We start from the raw sequence: 23116 nt of genomic DNA, 5'->3' as shown, positions 1-23116 counted from the left end.
AGGCAATGCTAAGCAGAAATATAGAGTTGGAGCTCCCACAGAGAATGCTTTCCAGAATCCTGCCTAGTGGAGCTGTGGAGAAGGCTGCCATGCTTGAGACCCCAGAAAGATAGAGCCACTGGCAGCATGCACCCTCAGCCTGGATGCCACAGGTACCAGACTCCTACCCATGAGAGCACCCACATGGGCTCACCCAGCAATGCCATGGGGAGGTGGATGCCCAAGACACTGGGAGCCCACGTCTCACACCGGTGAGCCCAGGATGTGGGACATGAGGTCAAAGAAGATTATTTTGGGGCTTTAAGAATTAATTTCTTGGTTGGGCACAATGGCTCACACCTGTAATCCCAACACTTTGGGAAACTGAGATCAGAGAACTGCTTGAGGCTAGGAGTTCGAAATCTGCCTGAGCAAGACAGTGAGACCCCATCTGTACAAATTTCTTTTTCTTTTTCAATTAGTCAGGTGCAGTAATGCACACCTGCAGTCCCAGATACTCAGGAGATGGAGGTGGGAGGACTGCTTGAACTTGGGGGGTTGAGGCTGCAGTGAGCCATGATCATACCGCTGCATTCCAGTCTTGGTAACAGAGCAAGATTATGCTTCAAAAAAATAAAAGAAGAAGAAGATTTAATGCCTGCCCAGCTGACTAGTGTGGGGCCTATTGACCCTTTCTTTTGACTGATTTCTCCCTTTTGAAATGGAAATGTTTACCCAATGTCTGTATCACCATTACATCTTGGAAGTAAATAACTTGTCTTTTATTTTACAGGCTCACAGCTTAAGAAGCTTGCCTTGAGTTTCAGATGAAACCTTACACTTTGGACTTTTGAGTTGATGCTAGAAGAAGTTAAGATTTTTAAGGACTAGTAGAATGCACGATTGTATTTTCCATGTGAGAAAACATGAGATTTGGAAGACCAGGGGCAAAATCCTGTGGTTTGGGTATGATTTGTTTGGCCCCACCAAGTCTCATATTGAAATTTGGTCCCAGTATTGGAGGGGGGCCTGATGGGAGGTGTTTGGCTTGTGGGGGCAGATCCCTCATGAAAGGCTTGGTGCAGTTCTCATGTAATGAATGAGTTCTCGCTCTATTAGTACTTATGACAGCTGGTTGTTTAAAACAGCCTGGCACCTTCCTCCCCTCTCTTGTTTCCTCTCTTGCCATATAATCTCTGCACACACCCGTTCCCCTTTGCCTTCCACCATGAGTAAAAGCTTCCTGAAGCCCTCACGAGGGACAGATGCAGGTGCCATGCTTTCTGTGCAGTCTGCAGAACAAGGAGCCAAATAAACCTCTTTTCTTTACAAATTATTCAGCCTCAGGTATTCCTTTATAGCAATACAAACAGGCTGGCACTGACACGTACCTGGGACCAACAACCTGTCTTTTACAGGCAAGCTTTTGGTCCTTGTTTATGGAGCTATTTGGGTCAAAGGATCAGCCATTCATTTGACCAGTTTTAGCAGAAGGCAGGATCTCCATGCCTCCAAACTAGATGATCAGCTTACTTTTTCACTCTCACATGCTCAGGAGAAGTGTGAGCTTTCTTCTAGCTTCATTGGTTACAGTGAGTGAGATGGAGGCCACACTCCTCTCTCTGTTCCAATTCTTTTGCTGCTTACAGTGCAGATCATTACGGCACCTCTGGAATGACAAGGCCAAGGAATCTGGACCTATCAATCATAGGCCCCCAGCAAATGACAATCATCTGCATCTGTGCCAGGGATCCTAATGCAGTTGGTCACAGGTAGAATTACCACTAAAAGAAACTCACGGTTTATTTGGAATCTCAAAATGAATAAGCAGGGATCTGGTCTGGAGCAGAGATAGAGACTTCTCATCTGGCATCAGTTAGGTTTTCTTGGACCGTCTAATTTCTCCAGGGGTTCAGGATCTCACGGAGCCTTTCACGGACTGCAGCCCTGAAAAGAACAAGGACTTTAATAGCGTTAAAGAAGACTCATCTCAATTGAACCTAGAAATATTCAAATGTCAGAGAATTCAAATGGATGAGATATTTGGAGAGTTGAGCATGTGAGAGACAAGGTTACTTGCTTAGCTTCTTGCCTTTGTCCACTGCTTTGGATTTAATGTATCAGGACATGGGTGGTTGACAAGGGATTTTGTGCTGCCTCTTGGGCAGCTGAATTTATTCAAAGCCTGGGGAGTTAAGGAAAATATTGGGAAAGGAAAAGCTTTGAGGGTCATTATTTCTCAGGGACCACTGAATCACATGTTTTGGGGGTTATGGCAGCCAGAATGAGCTAAAGAAATCTGCAGTTACTGCAAGTTTGGGAAAAGAAGCACATGGCAGGCAGAGGTCTTCACTTCTCAGGATTCGGAAAGAGAAAGTTCTCGGCAGCGGCGCAGGCGAGGAAGCTTTGGCCTTATGTAAGGCTTGGGTAGGAGCATATGGCAGTATGTTGAACCTCATGATGGAAAATTTTTCCAATTGAGTTTAAGTGAACATGTTGTATACTCCAGACAGCTGGCATAGAGTAACTGGCACACAGGCAAATCCAAAGACAAGATGATTTTTTTCCCCTTCATACTTTTTTTTTCTTCTGTGCTACTTCCTCCACATAACAACACCAACTCTCTGCTTTGATCTATTGCTGGCTAAAGTAAGAGGGGAACATCGCTTCTATTTGTGAAATGCTTTTGCTGTGGGGATCATGTATAAATGGTGCTTATATGGGTCTGATGCTCTGATCAATCATCTTATGAGTCAGGTTGACTATTTGGCCCTTTGGGGACCTGGGACACATTAGATCTCTGGGGTTGGCCGAATCTACTCTTAGAAGGATTCAGCAGCTGTAGCACTTCCCTAGAAATCAGAGCAGCCTGCAACAGCCAGGCAAGACTGACTCTGAGCAGAATGGGAGATGGAGGAGGAAGGTATTTTAGAATTAGGCTTCTTTGGTTGACAAGGGAAAGGGGAGTTCGATTTTTATTTCACTTTTAGCTCTAATTTCTTCTAGGACTTTAGTAGGGAGATAAGTTATCTATTCTTGATATTGGGGAATCAACATTGCATTATTTTGATCCAGTTCCTAATCTTGGGTATGCTATTTTGGCTAGTGTGCCTGGATATTGGCTGAGGCATGAACTCAGCCTAAAATTCGGCTTGGCCTTTGAAATGTCCTTTTGTAGCCCCTCTGTATCCTACTGAAGTAAGAGCTGAACTGCACGGCTCTGTAGGGCCAGGAGATGATCCTCAGAGTCTTGTTGAGTATGGCACAGTGGCCCAGCAGAAGGAGCAGCGTGGCCCTGGTACTGCTGACCCCTTCTCTCTGGGGACAGCTGTGTCCTCGGCTGACCATAGGCTTGTCCAGCAGTCCAAAGGTTTGAGAGAGAACTGAAAGCTGAGGAGAATTTGGGGATGCCTGGCCACCTGGCGACCTGTTGGTGCTCATGCCATGTGGTAGTGCAGGGACATGTTGGCAGGAGAGATTCTGTTTTTTTTTCCACTCACATCTTTATCCACTCACCCTTCTGGAATGGAGAGGAAGGTGCTAGCCTACTAGGTGAGAATTTGAGACCCTCAGTTTGCCTCACAGCACTAGTGGGTGCAGTTACTGGGCTCACACTCCCGCCCCAGCATCTGGGCCAAGGGAGTGAGATGGTGGGTACTGGGAGATGACAGGAGGTATCCATGCTCATGTTGAGGAGTGTTCTATCCCAAACGTTGTCTAGAAGTATCAGGGCATGATGATAATATGAAGCAGAGGACTCTGGGTCAGTACTACCATTGTCTTTAAATTCTCTCCAGACAATGCACCCCCTATTGTGGGTACCAGGACAGACCACACCCACTGCCCTCCCCTGGTGCACCACTGGGTAGAGGCTCCCAAGGCTCCCCTCTCTTTCACCACATTATATTCCAGATCACTCCGCCCTCTCTATCTCTTTCTTGCCACTCTAGCTACCACCATCGCCTGCCCTCTCTTTTGGACTTTTTTTAAAATCTGAGATGAGTCTCACTCCATCTCCCAGGCTGAAGTGCAATGGCACCTTCTCAGCTCACTTGAACCTCCCAGGTTCAAGTGATTCTCCTACCTCAGCCTCCTGAGTAGCTGGAATCACAGGCACAGCTATGTGCCATAACTCCTGGCTAATTTTTTTTTATTTTTAATAGAGATGGGGTTTTACCATGTTGCCCAGGCTGGTCTCAAACTCCTGACCTCAGGTGATCTGCCCGCCTTGGCCTCCCAAAGTGCTGGGATTACAGATGTGAGCCACCACACTGACCTCTTTTGGACTTCTATAAGATAAGACCTCTCATTGTCCTTCCTGCTTCCTATTTGCCCATTTCATTCCATTCTCCTCACAGCAAGTAGAGTGAGAATTCCAAACTTAACCCCTGCCCCCCATAGTGTCCCATCACACTGCAAACCACATCCAGCATTTTTATGCCGGTCCTCAAAGCCCGGCTCATTCCAGCCCTCTGTTACCTCGTGGTCATGAGGCTATAGCCACACTGGTTGCCTTAATCAGCTCAGGCTGATTAACAAAATTCCACAGACTGGGTGGTTCAAAAAATAGGCAATTATTTCCTCACACTTCTGGACCCCAGATGTCTAAGCCAAGGTGGCTGCAAGTTTAGTCTCCTCACACAGTCTCCTCACAGGGTCTTTCCTCTGTGCACACACATCCCTGTGTCTCTTCCTTTAGGGACACCAGTTCTATTGGATTAGGGTCCCACCTTTATGACCTCAAGTAGCCTTAATTACCACTTTAAAGGCTCTGTCTCCAAATACAGTAACATTGAAGATCAGGGCTTGAATATATGAATTTTGGGAGAACAAAATTCAGTCCCTAACACTGGCTTCCTGCCCCCAGGACCCCTGCCCATGCTGTGTCCTCTGCTCATAGGACCTCTCCAGGTCTTGGCATGGCCAGATCTCTCTTGTCATTCAGCATTCAGCCTGAATGTCATATCTATAGAGTGACCCTCTGGCCACTGATCTAAATATCTGGCAGTCACTTGCCATCACTTCACCCATTTTGATTCGACCACAGTACTTGCTCTCTCCTGCTATTGATCATGTATCTCTGTGTTTGCTTGCTGCCTGCCCTCCTCCATCAAAATAAAAGTTATTTGAGAGCAAAGGCCCTGCCTGCCATGCCCACTGGTTACTACTGTGTTCCCAGAGGCACACAGCAGATGCCTAACAAACTTCTATTAAATGAATGAAACAAAATTGCCTTTGCCTTCTGAGTTAAACTGATACATTGATTCATAATGAGGTAAGTCAGACAGCTTTCCAAACTGAAAAATAAACTATCACTGGTGCCCAGAGAAAATCTTCCTCTGATCAAGCGAGCAGAGTGTAGCTCGAGGCCAAGTTGCAGGGCATTAGAAAGTTAAAACACTGGCAAAATTCTTGCGGAAGTGCCTTCCAAAACAAGTGAGATGGTTCACACCACCATCAGGAAGGCATGCATATGCTGGGCTCCCACCCTCTCACCAATGCCATGTGGGATCAAACTCATAAATATTTATCAATTTTTTGAGTAAAATGGTATCTTGTTTTAATTTTCATTTCTTTAGTGACAAGTAAGATTGTGTATCTTTTCATTTGCTTATTAACCCACTGTATTTTTTCCCTGCCACTTATCTTTTCCTTTACCTAGTTTTACATTTCTTAATTCATCGTTTACTTATTGGTTTGCTGGAACACTGTGAACCTAAAATAAAATGCCTTATTTGTCAAACTAAAAATACATGCGTACATTCTTTAAACCAGGAATTATGCTTTTAGGCGGTTAACCCAGAGATAGACATGCCTTAGTGCACGAAAATACATCTGCACAAGGAAGTCCACCACAGTTTTGGTGTAATGGCCGCAAAATAAAATCCACCCAAATGTTCATTACTAGGGACAGGTTGCCAAAAGCTGTTCCTATTAATGAAACTGTTCACAGTGGTTAATAGTAACAGCAAGAGAAGAGAGAGCAGGGGAGAAAGAGATCTTAAAGATTCAAAGGGTTTTTGGTTGTTGTTTTATGTTTTTTATGACTTTTTTTTTTTTTTTTTTTGAGACAGAGTCTCACTTTTGTCACCCAGGCTGGAGTGCAGTGGCACAATCTCGGTTCACTGAAACCTCCACCTCCCAGGTTCAAGCAATTCTCTTGCCTCAGCCTCCCGTGTAACTGGGGCTATAGGTGCCCGCCACCACTTCCAGCTAATTTTTGTATTTTTTAGTAGAAACAGGGTTTTGCCATGTTAGCCAGGCTGGTCTCAAACTCCTGACCTCAGGTGATCCGCCTGCCTCAACCTCCTAAAGTGCTGGGATTACAGGCGTAAGCCACCGCACCCAGCCTATGAATTTTTTTAAAGAGCAATTCTAGGTTCATAGCAAAATTGAGAGGAAGATAACAGAGATATCAACTATATCCCTTGCCCGAATAATGTGAATACAACCTCCCCCATCACCAACATCCTCCACCAGGGGAGTACATTTGCTGTAACTGATGAACCTACATTGACACATCACATCACTCAAAAGTTTATAGTATATTACAGGGTTCACTCTTGCTGTTCTATATTTCATGGGCTTAGACAAATGTATAATGACACATATTCATTATACATTTGTGTAATTACATTATCCTGCAGAGTATTTTCACTACTTTACAAGTTCTCTATGCTTGACCTATGCAAGCCTAACCCCCAATCCTGAGCCCCCTGGCAACCATGGATCTTTCTACTGTCTCCATAGTTTTGACTTTTCCAGAAAGTCCTATAGTTGGAATTATATAGTATTGTTTCATTTTTTAACACAAACCTTAAAGAAGCAAATCTCTTTCTGTCATCCCTCCAGCTCTCTGCAGATATTCAAAATTGCCAGTAGCTGTCCAGAGTTTTCTCCATTACCTGTTTCTTTGAAAACATTGAATACTTCTTTAAATTCTAGAATCAGTCGTGACTCATTAAGAAGTATTAATTTTTGCATCAGGCTGTTCCAAGCATAGCTGTGAGAGGATGTTTATTAAGGCTTGTCACTCTGCATGCAGTATCATGCCACTAAAGGCACATTACAAGAATTCTACCTGCATTCAAGCATTTCCGCACAAAGCAATGGCTCACATACGGTGTGAAAATTGAGTGTGCACAGCCCTCAAAACTTGGAATTCTTGCCAGAGTTGAAGAGGTTTCCACTGGAGCTAGCTGTTCTGAAAGTACTTGGCATCCAAGACAATTGTTTTTAGGTAGCCCCCTCTTGGCAGTCCAGGTGTGCATCCCCAGAAAAGTATGCGTGATTGCATCCTTGGCACACTCCTCACACCCAGGACCTGTGTTCAAGCCACCAAATCATGCTGGTTCCTAAGAGCACCTCTGCAAACCAGATGTCTCTTTGTATGGAACATGCTGGGAGGATGAGTGGGGCACCAACGTGGAACGAAGTGGCCTCTCCTGCTAGAAATTATACCAGTGAATGCACTTGAGGTGCAACTGCTTGATCTCACAACAGTGAAAGGATAAATGGACACAAATTTAGCTGCTTTTGATATATTGAAGACAGGCCCCTTCTTTTATTTATTTCTAAGTCTTAATGATGACAGGAGTAGAAAAGTGGAACTGTTATGACCACCCTGTGACTTTTGAGCTGGGCATGGCTTGGGGCACTAAAATTAAGAGTAGCATTGAGTCATCTACTCAACTCATTTCCAACACCATTTTCCATTGCACACTTTCAAATCTGCTCTGAAGAGCCACCCACACATCAGCTGAAAAAGATGAACCTCCCCTGGTCTCCACACCTCTCCCAGGTTTCCAAGTAGTCAGGATAAAGCCTGCCATCTATGGCCCCACTTCACCACTGTCAGGAATAAAGAGGAAGCCTCAGAGCACTCCCAGCAAGACTTCACACTCAGTGCCCTGCAACACTCCCAGCCTTCTCCTCAATGCTTACATTGAGAACTTCCAGGCAAATCTCATTTTGCCATTCTCTCATGTACATCAAACCTCACAAGGAGCCTGGAGCTCCCAATCAACTCTGATCTTCCTGGATTCTTATTCTCAATTATCCCTACAGTCTCCCTTTTCCCATCCACTCACCTGAAACCAGTCTACACTGTCTTCTGGAAGTCACGCTCAGCTGTTAGCTTCTTCTCAGAACCTTCTTTAACTTCTTGCTGTAAATGGACAGGCTCTCAGGAAACCACTTGCTTTTACCCAGCAGTCTGAAAATGGTGGCTGTGGTATCTTGCAAGGTCCTTGTAATGCCGGATCTGGAGGTAGGGGCAGGTGTTCTGCTTTCATATGCTGCTTGAACATCCTTTTTCCTGCCACAAGAACAAACAACACCACAAAGTTCTCATCTTTTAATGCCACATGTTTAGTCCTTATCAATCACTGTTCTAGCTTATTGCTGTTACCTACAGACCCACAGGTCACTCACCTAATTCCATGAAGATTTTAGCACCTAACTCACTGCCACTTCTCCAATGTATTTGGTAATGTCAATATCCATATATATGATCTTTCCAATATCCTAGACTCTTGGTTTTTTGAGGCCCTTTTCCAACTCTCACACTTCCCATCCTGCCTCAGCCACTCCCTCCCAAGGCCATACTCTAGCCTTGTCATTACCAGCAAAGTCATCCATAATTACAGTTTCAACCATTCTGTCTTTCCAGCTCACTCACTAATGCCCCAACTCCAAAACCTTTGACCCCCCTAGGCAGTATTAATCATTGACTACTTAAGCTTTTTTTGGTCCCTTAATTTCCTCCCCTATGTAGATTAGATTTGATGGTTTATCATCTCACACTCTTGCATATATTCTTAACAGTCTTGTTAAGAAGATTAACAAAGTCCCAGGCTAGGATAAATCAACTCGGTTTACTCTGTACACCAACAGAGATGGCCATGGCTGAAGAAAGCCACGCAGCTTGCTGACTGATCTCATTTTAAGTGGATGACCCCTACCTTCAAAAAACTGTCTAAGCTCCTCCCTAAAGCCAACCCTTCACTTGCATTCTAGATTCCGTCTCCCCTCTCTCACACAAACCTGACTCCTGAAACTTTTCCCCTCCCATTGCTCTCCCTACATCAAGAATTTCTTCCCCTCTATTGGGTCATGCCCATCAGTGTCAAGTGTCTTAAAGAGAACCCCCTCATTACCCTCGTGTTATCCTCTTTCCCCTTTACAGCAACATTCCATGAAATTTGATCTCCTCAGTTTTCTTCAAACTCAACCAGGCACACCCTTACCTCATGGCCTTTGACCTGATTTTTCTCCATTCTGAAGATCCTACGAGGCTGGCTCAGTCTTCTTTTTCATGGCCTTAATGAAATGCCATCTTGTCAATGACATTGACCAGCCCATTAAAAATTGCCACACCTGTTTCCCAGTGGCCAGCAGCTCCCACCTCTCAGCCCCACCGACCACCAGCTTCCACTCCTCTTCTCACCTTTACTACTCACAGTCTGAAATTCAGTCTCAGTTGAATTCTGGTAATAATTGGCATTAGACAAAACTAACATCTTTCAGACAGGGCTTCTAAGAATGCTCTTTGACCACATCTAAATTGGTTAAGGCCTTCCTAAAAAAAAACACATTTTAGATATTTTTTCACCCTCTTTGTTTCCACACTTTGTAATGAAGTTCATGACCAATTGATGGCTTTGTCTTCAGTGACATTTAAATGCCACTGGGTCTTGGAGACGGACAGATTTCTCTTGAGGTCTCTCCAAATGTAGCTTAATTCTTAATATTTTTGTGGCTTTTATTAATTTAAAAGACAGACATATAAAACCTACCTCATCTTCCTTTCTGTCTACTCATCCATCTCTATATTAAATCCTGCCTAGATAAACCAGGAAAGAAAAAGAAGAAAAAAAAATGGCATGTCCCTATCCTAAAAGAATCACCATGTCAGTGGTATCAGAGGAATTCCTATGTCATTCAAGAGATGCTCAAGTGCTCTTGAGAAATTCAGCAGTGGCTTCGAGCAAGATCCCTGGTACATAACATCACCTACAACACAGTGAACCAGAGGGGAATGAATGTAGCTGAATCCAGCAGACAGCATATGCTGTGTAGTACTCAGGAAAGAAAATAATCAGTCAAAGTGACAAAACCAAGGGATCACCCTGGAAATTGAAGGACATGAAATTTCTCCTCTGCACAGTGTCCAGATAAAGGAGAGGTCATACGAAAACCCCAGACATTAAAGATGGAAAAAATGATAATTAAAATATTTGTGGAACTTCCCTCTAGGACTCTTCCACTTTAGCTTATGGGGATAGTTGGTCAGAAATAAGAAAAAAAATAAAATCTCCATGTAAAAGATTTAACTGTAGGCAAATTTTACATAGCATGGTTTCTCTCTTTGAGTGATCTAAAAAATAAATAAATAAAGACCCACGGAGGCTTTAAGTGCTACAAGTGCCCCAGGCAGAAAGATCAGGCTTGGTTAAATCGTTGCATACTCCATCATTTGTGTATCATGTCATCGAAGGTGTCAGGGAGAAAAAGAAACGTGTCTCTTCCTTCGTGCTGACCAAAGTGGCAGAAATCGGTGTTCAGAACTGAAATGACGAACCCTTCAGATTAGAAGAATGCACATTAGAGCATTCTGACCTTTCAGTTCTCTTATGTTAAAATAAAATAAAACCACAAAATTTTAAAAAAGAAGAAGAAAAAATGCTAGGGCAATCAGATCAGGAAGACAAAATCTCTCCCCCTGGCAAGGTTCGGGAACATTCTGCACAGAAGTTCTCCACTTGTCAGAAGAATTTATTTTTCCAATTCCTTTCTCTTGGGGAGCAAGCATTTCCCCAGCAGATATGAGAATGACCTGATTCTCCCAAGGTAGCATACTCTCCACTGAAGCTCTGTTGCAGTCACTCGTAGAAAATTTCCTGTTCCATTATTGCACCAAATGAGCTCTGGGCTAATCAGACCCTCTAGGGAAAGGATAAAAAATAAAAAGCACCCTTCCCCTAAAGCGAGGCTCTGAGCTGCTTTGAACTACATTTACAGTCTTAATATAACCCAAGAGATTTCACAATTCACATGAGAAGCCAAACTCTTCTTCTAATGAAATATTTATTGGGTTTATCATAGAAAAAAGGGGAATATTTTTTGATGAGCATATTCTTCTATTTATCATGTTCATTTGAAGTGCCAGTGAGAGGTTTCAAAATAATTTTTTTTATTGTTGCTTGGGATAAAACATATAATTTTCACCATAAGCAAGATGACCGTAAATAGAATACAGTTCTTGCCGAGTACTGCCCAAGTGTTTGGTGAAGAGGAGGGAAATGGGTATCAAATGCTTCCTCCTGTACCTTACTGACTAAGCCTTACGTTGGCAACTCACCCCTGGTATGCACTTTCTCCTTTCTGCAGCTTAGTGAAGGATTTCGTCAGGCTCAAATAAAATGACACTAGCACAGAAAGCAAGATCCCAAAGCAGGCAACTAGGGAAAAACACACTCAGTGCTGCTGGCCCTTGGAGCCTTGAAAAGGCCAAGGGTTGCGGCCAAGGCAGTCCTGGTGTCCACCAAACAGGAAAGGGAGGGTTAAAAACTCCGCCAATTTCCTGGTCCTCTCTTTTGCCTAATAACATGTGCATCTTTAACCCTCACTTCATACTGAGAAAACATAATAGACTCATTATGTTATTACAAGCAGATACTCTTACTCTGTTTTTTGCTTTGGTGAAAAGTGTGCCGACACAGCACTGCATGTTCATGGGCTTCCAACTGCCACCTCTTCTCCCAAGGGGTAAGAAAGCTGTTATCACTTCCATGCTGATAATAGAAAATTTAGCACAACTGCCTTCCCATCTTTCAAACCACTTCAATATTTTAAAAACAAAAAACAAAACCCCCTTGACTCAAGAGGAAGAAAGAAAAGAAAACTTAGATTACAGTTGATCAGCTCTAAAAACAGTTGTCTAACGTCTCTGTGCAGCTTTTTTTCTTCCTGTAATTAAAAGAAAAAAATATTTGATGTCCCACTTTTGTCCTATCAATTATGAGAAAACTGAACCACCAACATCACACTCCTCCTCCTGTGTTTCTTGCTGGTCCCACCAGGCTGTTACTTATTTCTTCTTAGATATCAACTCTCACCTAATGAACAGGTGCTGTTGTGAAAAACAAGTTTAATTTATATAAACATTAATGTAATACCTAAGGAACTTGCTGAAAAAATAAGATATAATTTTTTTTTGGGTGAGGGAACAGAGTCTTTCTGCATCACCCAGGCTGGAGTGCAGTGGCACAATCTCAGCTCACTTCAACTTCTACCTCCCAGGTTTGAGCAATTCTCTTGTCTCAGCCTCCCAAGTAGCTGGAACTACAGAAACCCACCACCACACCCAGCTAATTTTTAGATTTTTAGTAGAGATGGGGTTTCACCATGTTGGCCAGGCTGGTCTCGAACTTCTGACCTCAGGTGATCTACCCCTCTTGGCCTCCCAAAATGCTGGGATTACAGATGTGAGGCACCGCACCTGGCCAAGATATAAATTTTAAGTGCTTCTCTGGTTCACAGTCCAAGAAACTACAGCTCACTGGGTCACGTAAATTCTTTGTCTTATTAAAATATAAGATTGTTATAAAAATATCATGGCACTATTTAGAATTTAGATAACACTTTTCCTTTTAGGAGCAGCATATCTGGAAACAGATGACCTTATTTCGTATTTATTACAGACTTGTATGTTAGAGGAGGTATTCTTTGCTAGTATCCCTGTATTATGAAGGAAGAAATGGGAGTCTTACAAACTCAAGCAGCCTGCGTACTAGAATGGAATTGAAGCAGCAGAGTTAAAATGCTGCATGGGAAATTCATAGAAGTAAGGCTACTCAGTCGTTCATTGAGTTCAGAGTTTGTAACAACCCCTGATGGTGCTAAAAACTTAAACCTCCAAAGTGTTCCCAGTCTTTCAGACCAGCACATTTGCCTAAAGCAATTTTCTGCCCCAAAGAAGGACCAACTGAACCAACTGAATTAGAATTCAATATGGTCCAATTAGCTAGGCTTGGTGCTGCTTGGTTTTCCTGGCATGTCCAGCTGGCAAGAATTCTACCCTTACTGGCAACATGGGGGATGGAAGGATTGTAGAATTAAGCTCTACAGGTAAAACAAAAACTGTTCTGAATATTCACATTTCCTTTCTTCGCCTCTCAAATGTTATTGCAAATGAAATTATGTCAGAGCAAAATGCTAATAAACCAAAGTGGATTTGTTTGTGTTTTTTTTTTCCTACCATGGGGAGCAGCCAGACGGCTTTACACTAGCTAGATGTGGTTTTCCAACCCTGGTTTAAAAAGCAATGCAGGTATGTTGTCATTTACTTTCAGTCTGCAAGTCCTTTTGATAAAAGAAGCCCTTTGCAAGAAGCATTTCTCTCCTGTCCTTATAAATCAAATAAATAAAAATAAAAATTTCTGCCAAGCCATATGCTTCTGTTCCTCTCCTTCAACTGGCCTAAAATAAAATAGATTACCCTTCTCTGTTCTTTTTCCTATCCCTCTACTTGAGAGGGAAAAAAAAAGAGCTAGTGAAAGAAAAAGAGAGAGAGAAATCAAACAACTGTCTAAACAAATCACTCCAACATTTCCAAGGGCTTTTGACCTGCAGCAATGTCAATCTCGTCTTTTTTTCCCTTTCTTTCTTTGAATCAACATAACCTATGATTCTGATCACTCCAATATGTCAGTGCCTGCTGAGGGCACATTTTATTGTTCATAAAGCCCCAGACGATAATGAAAAATAAGCAAGAAAATGATAAATTCATCAAAGTTGCGAGAATATTCGAGGAAAAAAGGAATTTCCCGAGGTAACTGTCCTTGACCCGGCTCTTTAATCGAGTGAAATTTCATCACTTTATCTAATATCATGCTTCATGCTTCAGGCTCCCAGCAATTCTATTTTAGTGTGGTCTAATGGGCAGCTGACACCTCCACTCAGCACCAGACTGCATAATATGTGCTGACACACTGTGTGGCAAGCTGCCTTTGCAGGGGCTGTTTATTTGAGCCTCGCCAGGAAAAATGTCATCACAAAAAGGTTCTTTATAATTCCGGGCTCAGCTTTCCGGGACTGAGAGGACTTCCCGCTTTAAGAGGTCTGGGAGCCCTTGCAGGAAGGCAGGCAGTGATCTGCGTGGCTGTGTACATTTGACTTTAGGTGAGAGGTTGGGAAAGCCCCAGTTATGGTTGTCTGAAACCTGAATCTAGATAGTGTAATGAAGAGTGTCATTCTAACGGCTTTGCAGGCTGCTCTTCTCAGAACCTCTGATTCAATTTGATATTCTGAGGTTAACGTACTGTATTGGGCCTGAAAACAGGAATGCACATGGAAAGCTTTTATACTTATTCAGTTCAGTAAGCATGGCAAACTCATCAACAGCTATTTGTACACTGTAGGCATGATGGGACTTACTTTGATGTTCTGATTTATGCTTGCTATTTTCCCCTCAGTATTACTTTGGAGTTGAAATGCACTTTAAAAAAAAGTCAGCTTTTGACATGATAGCTAAGGATATTATCATAAATGAAGCAACATACACACGTGCACACACAAATATAGAAATGCTACAATCTTTGACTCTAAATTTCCAGTATAGACAAAATTCAAATTTTCTAAACATACAAAGGAGACTAAAGATAATTAGATGAAATGGGTGACCGTGGACTGAATTCAGTTCTACCAAATGGAAAACATGCTATCAAGGACATTAGGACAACTGACAAAACATGGGCCATAGGTTGGAGAAAAGTATTGTATGAGTGTTAAGTTTCCTGAATTTAATCGCCTATTGTTGTTATGTAAGAGAATGTGTTTTCTTAGACAATTCAGAGTGAATTAAAGATACTAAAGGGTATGGGGGCATGGTGCATACAAATTACTTTCAAAGGGTTCCGAAAAATTTAATTAGAGCAAGAGGGAATGATAAAGGATATGTGGCAAAATGTTAAACATTATTGAATCAGTAGAGCAATGCAAAATAATTCTTGTCAAAAAACAGTAAATAAATTCTGTTGAGTTGAGGTTCAGTTGTCTTCCCTCCATTTCTGTAAAAGAGGCCAGTTTGGCATCCATATGCAAATGTATTTTGATATTCCCAATCTATAAATGAACCTTTGTTCATTCGCCTGTTTCCCTCACTAATGATGAACTAAAACCTCTAGCACGTGCTCCTTCAAAATAAAATTGGTGAATCCAAATAAAGTCCTTAGTTCTCTAAACCAATCTTGTGACATTTCCATCAGTCCAAAATCACTGCAAAATAAATATTTTCTAAAATTGCTATAAACAGCAAATAACGATGGGTGGGGAACTGGTGTAAGAATAAATACCTGCTGCATGTGCACATATTAAACAGAAATGTGCTTTATAGGGAGATAATGTGCTTACTCCAAAACTGTGGCACCAATAAGGTTAAGCAAGCTCTGGCCAGTCTAATACTACCACAGCTCTGATCATAATGGAGCTCCGTGATTTGTGGCCTCATTAGAACCCTGGAATGGCTATTTAGATCTCCATGTATGCTATGCCTTGCTTCACCTCACAACCTTTATATTTAAGAAACTGGAGTAGAGTAGCTTTACAGTTCCCAGAAAGATCAAATTTAATCTCAAATGGAGTAAGTCATTTCTATCTTATAGTAGGTAAGAAGTCGCATGGACTGGCCTAGTGATCCCCATGGTCTAACTACGGAGGAAGAATCTTTTGTCTTTTGTCACAAAATACGGGTAGTTCAGTTATGGAGGAAGAGCATGGTCGGGTGGGATAGTAAAGCAGCGAAGCCATCTGTCCATCAAAAGGTTGAAAGCAGGGCATTTATCAGTGGTGAAATAAGAACACTGTTCAAATGCCAACATTTACACCACAAACATTTTTCACTTTAAGCAGGAGTGCTTTAGTAAGACCGATCAACTATTCCTTCCCCAGTGATTTCCCACTTTGCTTTTTCTAGAAAGCAATTAGTACTAGTAGCAGTATAGTAGGAGCCATAATGATAATAGTCTTTATATTATATTGTCCACAATATCACATTACCCCTTTATTATTTACAGTTCTCTGAACCAGATATTATTAGCACCATTTCACAGAACAGTAAACTGAGGTACAGGGAGGTTATGTGACTTGTGACACCAAGAGCTAAGCAGTGGCAGAGTCAGATTTCATATTAGGTTAAGTCTGGTTCCAAATCCAGAATGCTTGCCTTTATACTATACAACCGCTAGAACACAGAATTGATGAAAACAAGTTTAGAAATTACTTTACTAAAAGCTCATTGAAGAAAACAATACAAATTAGGTGTTCACAATACGGTACTGTCCATGTCATGGCCATGGTGATCAATGGTCTTGTGTAGCATCATGTCAATGAAATAACTAGTTTAAATAAAGCAGGTAGACTATTTTGAGCAAAGAATGCAAAGCAGGGTTATTTCCTTAGATGAGCTAAAGTTATTAAGAAGAGAAAAAAGGAACTACTCTTTAATTTTCCATTTTGAAGATTTTAATACCCTACTTGGAGAGACCCTATATTTTCTAAAACTGTAAACGAAACTGACTGCAAAATTATGAGAAATTTTTTAATGCGAGCTTCGAATGTTGTTGTTTTAGCAATGGTAATAAACTACGTCAACATTTTTCCTAGTAAAAGCAATGATTTTTCTAAAGGGGAAAACTTTAACTTATAATGACGTTTGCTAGTCAAATCATGGCAAGAAGTATTTGGGGTCCGATATTTTAGGTAACTTGATTGTATCTCAAAATTAATCCTGTCCACCATTTTATGTGAACGCCAATTTCCCTTAATCACTGGAAAGTATCAAGTGTTGTCAATGAGGCTTTTAAACGTTCTGAAGAACATAAGTCAAATAAAATAGTGACTTTGGATATGATTTCATTTGTTACCTGCCTGTTAGGTCCTTCATTCAACTAACAAATATTTATTAAATGTGTTTCGATTCTTGCTCTCAATAATCTTAGAATTCAAAGATGAGATAAAAATGAACAGTTAGCCGTAACAGAGAGCAAGCGAAAGTACCCAGTAAAGAATGCAATGAATAAAAATTACTCTTTTGGGAAACTGTTTTTCACTCTGCATGATTCTGCTTGTTCATCGCATGACCCTACCTCCCTCATCATAGGAACAAAGTTATGACCTGGACGGGCCAATCAGAGAACCCAGGCTTCCCAGAAACAATGATACCCCCTAGGCAGACACATGCCCCACCTCCAAACAACCCAAGTCCTAGGGCGAGTTGATATAAATGCTGCGAACGAGGATTTCTCTCCTTCAAAGAGCTAAAAATACTGTGTAAATCTGGAGCTTCTGAGAATCGCCTTCCCATCATGTATGAGTGTAGGGTCTGCTTAAGACTGAACCCAAAATGGAGAAAATCAGAGCCAGGAAATATGATAAGGGACAGATTCCTGAGAACATTTAGCCAGGCACTGAATTCAGCCGGCTCAACTACTGGATTTTCAGTTACATGAGACAATAAATAATTCTTTTATTTACCCTCCTTTGTTTCTTTCATTGAAAACTAAATTGCCTCTCCAATACCAAGATGATCCCTGAATGGAGATTGATTGAAGTGTAAAACTTTATCCATCTCTAACATCGTATTAATTTACTTCACGTGAGGGACAGCGGAAAGGGCAATTACCTTCAGCTAAGTAATACACTCAGGGTTTCGTGGAGGAAGTGATATTTGAGTTGAGCTACGATTTCCAAAACTGTAAAAGCGCAATAAGGACATTTGGGATGAGGAATTAACATGAACAGAGACAAAGAAATATGAACGTATCCAGTGCATGTCTGTAACTCATTGGTAAAGAAATATAATGAGCAATGGAGAAGCTAAGACTGAGAAGATATTTGAGAAGTTGATGATAAAAGATCTTGAATATTGGCCAGGTAGTCCAAACTTTATTATGTAAGCAAATGCAAACCACTGAAAGCTTCGGCTTTGAAAGAAAAAAAAAATCAGGATGCATCGTATTTCCTGGGAAAATAATCCTGGCAACAGCCTAAAGAAATAATTACATTAGTAAAGATTGGAACAGAAGGCCACCTAGGACCTAGTGACAGGCCTGGTGAGAGGTGTTAAGGACTTAAAGTGCCTAGAGGGATGGATAAAAACAGATATATTAAAGAGACATTTTAGAAATAAAATTAACAGGGCAAGGTAACTAATGTTAAACCTTTTAAATGGTAATATCTGCCAAGAGAGAATTTTTAAAAAGAAATTGTGATCTGATGACGTTTTGAGGCAACAGTTTTTAATGGTTCAAAACACGATCTTTCAGGCAAAGTGGAACTAACCTTTGAGAAATGCTTAGAAATGATCCAAAACAGGCAGATGTACTACGCTCACTCTAGTATCAGGAAGTGAAAGAATTTTACTTCTAAGTTTTGACTTTATAACACATTTTAAACTGCAGACAAATGAGCTGGCATAATGGTAGAGTCACAAAATGAGTTGCAAGTTGAATGTTAAATGATGCTTGCTTCCTCTAGGTTTTCCTGTGGTCGGGCTTAATCTCAGGACAGCAACCAAATGTGGATGCAGACTGTCTTCATTTCTTTCCTTCCTCCCTTCTCTTTTTTTCCTCTGGCTCTCTTCCTTTTTTCTTTTCTCTTTCTTTCTCAGTCCATCCTCCTACTCCCCCACTATTATTAAATTCTTAGCTAGATTTAGAATGAAAACTTTTTATTTTCATAGTGGAAATTAATCAGCATGCTGTTTTAAAACAACACAAGAAAAATTAGCAAAGTTTTCCATGGACTTTAGAGTGAGTGACCTTTTAAATTTTAATGCAGCAAATATTTAGAGAGTGCTTACAATGGGGCAAGGAGAGTGCCGAATGCAGCCACTGTCTCCAAAGACCCAGTGCTCAGAATCTTCGCTTAGAGAGTAGTGACTTGTCAAATCTCTTTCAGCAAATTACACTGAAATTACATTAGGATGATTTTCTTTCCCAAATTGACTACATTGTCATTTGAATTCAAATAGGGAGTATGATGACATTCCAGAAATTTCCATAATCATTTTTCTAAAGGTATGCAAATGTTGATTTCAAGTTGGAACCCCTGGGATGACGGTTGGGGCTTCATGGCCAGTTTTAACTTTCAGGTGGATCATAAGCATTAATCGGTCATATTTAGTTAGGTATTGAACGTAATAACAAACTGTAGTATTCATTACTGAGTGTGAAATAACAAGCGCTCATGTCAGGGAGGGACAGCAAGTGGTAACTACAGGATGACTGCTTGAAGATGAAGGGAGAACAAAAGGGACATTGAGTTGTCAGCGCCAGAAATCAGTTGGCAACCATCATCCATTATCTACAGGTACCTCAGTGATATTTTTAACTGTGCCTAAATCTAACACCATTAAAAAAGAAATAAGAATTAATATTTTCTTAACTCATAGGATCTTTTTACGTAAATACCACGTACTATTATTATTACCCTGAGTAATCATCTAGGAGTTTAAACTATGCATAGATAATGTTTTCTTCAACTTCAAAATGCAAAGAGGAAAAAAAAAATGAATTCCTGTAATCATCTTCGAATCGCCCCTCACAAAAAAAGTAGGAAGCTGGGATACAAGCCAAGAGAAAAATCTCATTTTAGAACTTCAAGATCAAGTACCTAGACCAAGGGTGAAAAAGGGATCCTTAAAGAGACCTTAGAAACAAGTTCTGAGGAACTTGAACATGGGGTTTTTACATAAAAGTTCAACTTGGCCAGCTGTGGTGTATTACGTCTGTAATTCCAGCACTTTGGGAGGCTGAGGCGGGAGGATCACTAGAGCCTAGGAGCTGCAGATCCACCTGAGCAACATAGGAAGACCCTATCTCTACAAAAGATATTTTGAGGCCAGGGGCAGTGGCTCACACCTATAATCCCAGCACTTTGGGAGGCCGAGGTGGGTGGATCACGAGGTCAAGACATTGAGACCATCCCGGTCAACATGGTGAAACCCCATCTCTACTAAAAATACAAAAATTAGCTGGGCATGGTGGCATGCACCTGTAGTCCCAGCTACTCAGGAGGCTGAGGCAGGAGAATTGCTGGAACCCAGGAGGCAGAGGTTGTGGTGAGCCGAGATCACACCATTGCACTCCAGCCTGGGTAACAAGAGTGAAATTCCATCTCAGAAAAAAAAAAAAAATTTTTTGGAAAAACCAAAACACCTAGCTAGGTTTGGTGGCGCTTGCCTATAGTCCCACCTACCAGGAAGGACGAGGTGAGAGGATCTCTTGGGCCCAGGAGTTCCAGGTTGCAGTGACCTGTAATCATATCACTAGACTGCAGCCTGGGCAACAGAGTGAGACCCCGTCTCAAAAAATATATGCATATATATGAAAACAAAAAGTTGCAACATTAAACTGTCCCAGATGAACAAACAAGTTAACACTATTAAAAACACTTTTCAGTAAAATATAACTTCTAAATTATATCACACAGATCAACGCATTAATTAAAAATAAAAGATATATTTCACTCAATCAAGGATTCTTGAGTGTTCAGATCTTAAAGAAAATTATATTCTTACAATTTCCTTTTTTAGCTTCATAGTCAACTAACAGTTTAACAAAAGGCAGAGGAGAAATCTGTAACAGGCATTAAACTTTCACTTTCATTAGCAAAACAGACATTGAATGGATGTGCTTTTGCCACATCTGCTTAACCTTGAAGACTCTGCATTTTGTTCACTCCTCTCCTGGCAGTTTTAAATGGCAAAAACATTCCTGGCTTCATTTGCAGTCTGAATGAGTAATTTCAATGATAACAATGACATCTGAAATATTTGTGGTTTTGTGCAGCATTTCCTCCAGGAATAATAAATAAGCCAAAAACATTGAATAATGCAAAGAAGACCTTCCTTAAGAACCATAGAGGAAAACAAGATTCTGTGCAAAAGTCATTTGTTTTGGCAGTGTAACCTCGTTCATAATGGAATTCATACTGCCCAGACTCTTTGTTTTGGGGCCAATAAATTTATTAATAATAAATTTAATTAAACATCAATGAATCAGTGTTTAGGTCTCCATTTCTGAGCTGCTAATATTTATCCAGCAGTGGTTGAAGTCCAGTTGTTATTTGTTTAAATTTAGACTTATATAGGTCCTATATGTTCAGAGGATCTTTATCTTGTATTGTCCTCGCTATTAACCAACACTTGAGCATAGGAGTTGGGGAGCGGTATGTGATGTTCTAGTTCAAAGGATTTTTTTAGCCAAACTGAGCTTAAACATGTACATAGGCATATTTTAAGGTGTGTATACGGTATTAGCTGGCCTCTCAAGCTATATATTTTTAGATAAAAAGCATTTATACTAAATACAAATTCTTTATAAACGAATCAGACCACCAGCCACAAAGTTAAAACGCTTTTAAAAAGACTTCACAAAAATACCAAGCTTAAATTGTCTCCTTTACTTGTAGCAAAATGAAATAAACAGAGAAAAAGGAAATTTCCCCCAAGCCAACACATAGACAGGAAAAGACTTCAATAATCCAAGAGGAATGACAAACATTTTTAAAATAACATTGGATTTTAAATTAAAGTCTTAACTAAAAGTGGTTCTAAAAATCAATGTACTCTGCTTAAGGGAAAGAGGGAGGAGGACTCCAGTACATTTCTAAACACACAGTAGGCACTCGAGGAATCATTGTTGATTGCTAGCAAAGCCGTGACAAAAATCTTGTGTTTTTCTAGTATAGAGGCTGAATCAAAGTTTTCTCTCTGTCTGGATAGTATGGATGTTCCAGAGAGTATAACAGTAAAAGGACAAGCAAGTAAGAAAGAAGCACTTAAAGGAATGAAAGAGAGACTTTGGAATTAACAAAGACAAGATCAGTTTCTCATTTCCATATCCCTTCAAAAAAAGTGGCTGGGTAGGGGGACTTGTTATCTCATCATTCTAATAAAGGAGTTGATCTACATGTACTCTATAGAGGGCCATAAAGTTCCCAGTAGACATTATTCAATCAATTCTCACTATATTGTTTTATAATTTTTTGAAAAAAAAAATGATGATATTCTCTCTATCTTCCTCATAGCATAAAGAAAGATCTAAGAAGGAGCTAAGAGCTTTCTAATCAGTTGGTCCTCATTGTTCCAGGAAGTTAATGGATAAGAGATTGCTTCCGGTTTGGAAGAATTATTGAGTCATTCAATTCTTTCACCTCTCCAGATCCGTCTCAATATCCAAAAGTAAATAAAATGCAAAGACAGTGGGACCACCAGAGGAACTCTCCCACTGTCCCTTTAACATCCAGTTGGATGGCACTATCTAGTCTCCGGGTAAGTATCATTGCTCTACGCATGTGTAGAGAAAGTGTAACCCTGAGAAGACTGAAGAAGAGAGAAGCTAAATAATTACTGTTACAGGCAACACAGAAGATTCCAGTTGGCATATTCATAAAAATCAAGGACTTTTTTTTTCCAAGAGCACTGTTCAAGCAGGTAAACAATACATGCAGATTTACTGCACTCTACACACAGCCACTGGTGTTTCCCTGTCTTAAAGCATTACCATTAAAAAGGAATTATCCTACTTAGGAAACAAGGCTGTGTGTATTTAACTTGAAAACAAGATTTGACAAGGTGACCATCTGTTTTCTCTTTCCCACTTAATTACAAAAGGAATGGTACTTGAAGCCCACCAAAATACCCAGGGAGGAATTGGGATTATGACATATTCATTTTCTCTGCAAAGTGCAAACCTAACACTTGCTTATACGGCCACAGTGAAGGGGAGCAGAATTAGCATATCTGCAACTGCTCTTCCACCACAGCCACTGGGACTGAAGTTAGTTAACCTGAAGACCTGACACCACTCAACGTAAGCCCATTGAAGGGCACCCAAACCGTTGGTAAAGCCTCCCTTTGGGAGGAACAAATGCTCCATTGGATGATACCTTCTCTCACTGCCTTGCGTGAAATCATCTCCACTCAAGGTCTGAGTTTCTATCAGCAGAGTTTGTTTGGTAAAATATGCTTGAATCCAAGAGTACAGAAATAACCCCATGTCATGGAAAATACAGAAGACTGGAAGTCTGAAAATCTAGGTACCAGTTCCAGGTAAGTCACTCCTTATCCTGT

The 23116-nt window shown here is 40.9% G+C and overlaps 1 long non-coding RNA gene across 2 annotated transcripts in view; it reads right to left on the bottom strand.

Annotated features, from left to right (window-relative positions):
* LOC108314360 overlaps window positions 1-23116 on the bottom strand; it is a 58237-nt gene that overhangs the window by 15724 nt on the left and 19397 nt on the right. Inside the window, exons 1-4 of one of the 2 annotated variants that reach the window (XR_001829432.2) lie at window positions 17068-17188; window positions 8070-8296; window positions 1779-1926; window positions 1371-1648 (exon numbers count right to left, since the gene is read on the bottom strand). This is a non-coding gene — a long non-coding RNA (uncharacterized LOC108314360). Of the gene's footprint in view, window positions 1-1370; window positions 1649-1778; window positions 1927-8069; window positions 8297-17067; window positions 17189-23116 lie in introns of those variants that run through there. The other variant, XR_005202555.1, reaches the window with a different exon arrangement.

This window comes from Cebus imitator, unplaced genomic scaffold (genome assembly GCF_001604975.1).
Source record: "Cebus imitator isolate Cc_AM_T3 unplaced genomic scaffold, Cebus_imitator-1.0 Scaffold150, whole genome shotgun sequence".
NCBI classification, from domain to species: Eukaryota; Metazoa; Chordata; class Mammalia; order Primates; family Cebidae; genus Cebus; species Cebus imitator.
The sequence above is the reverse complement of the archived record's forward strand: the minus strand, read 5'-3'. Positions and strand labels throughout refer to the sequence as shown.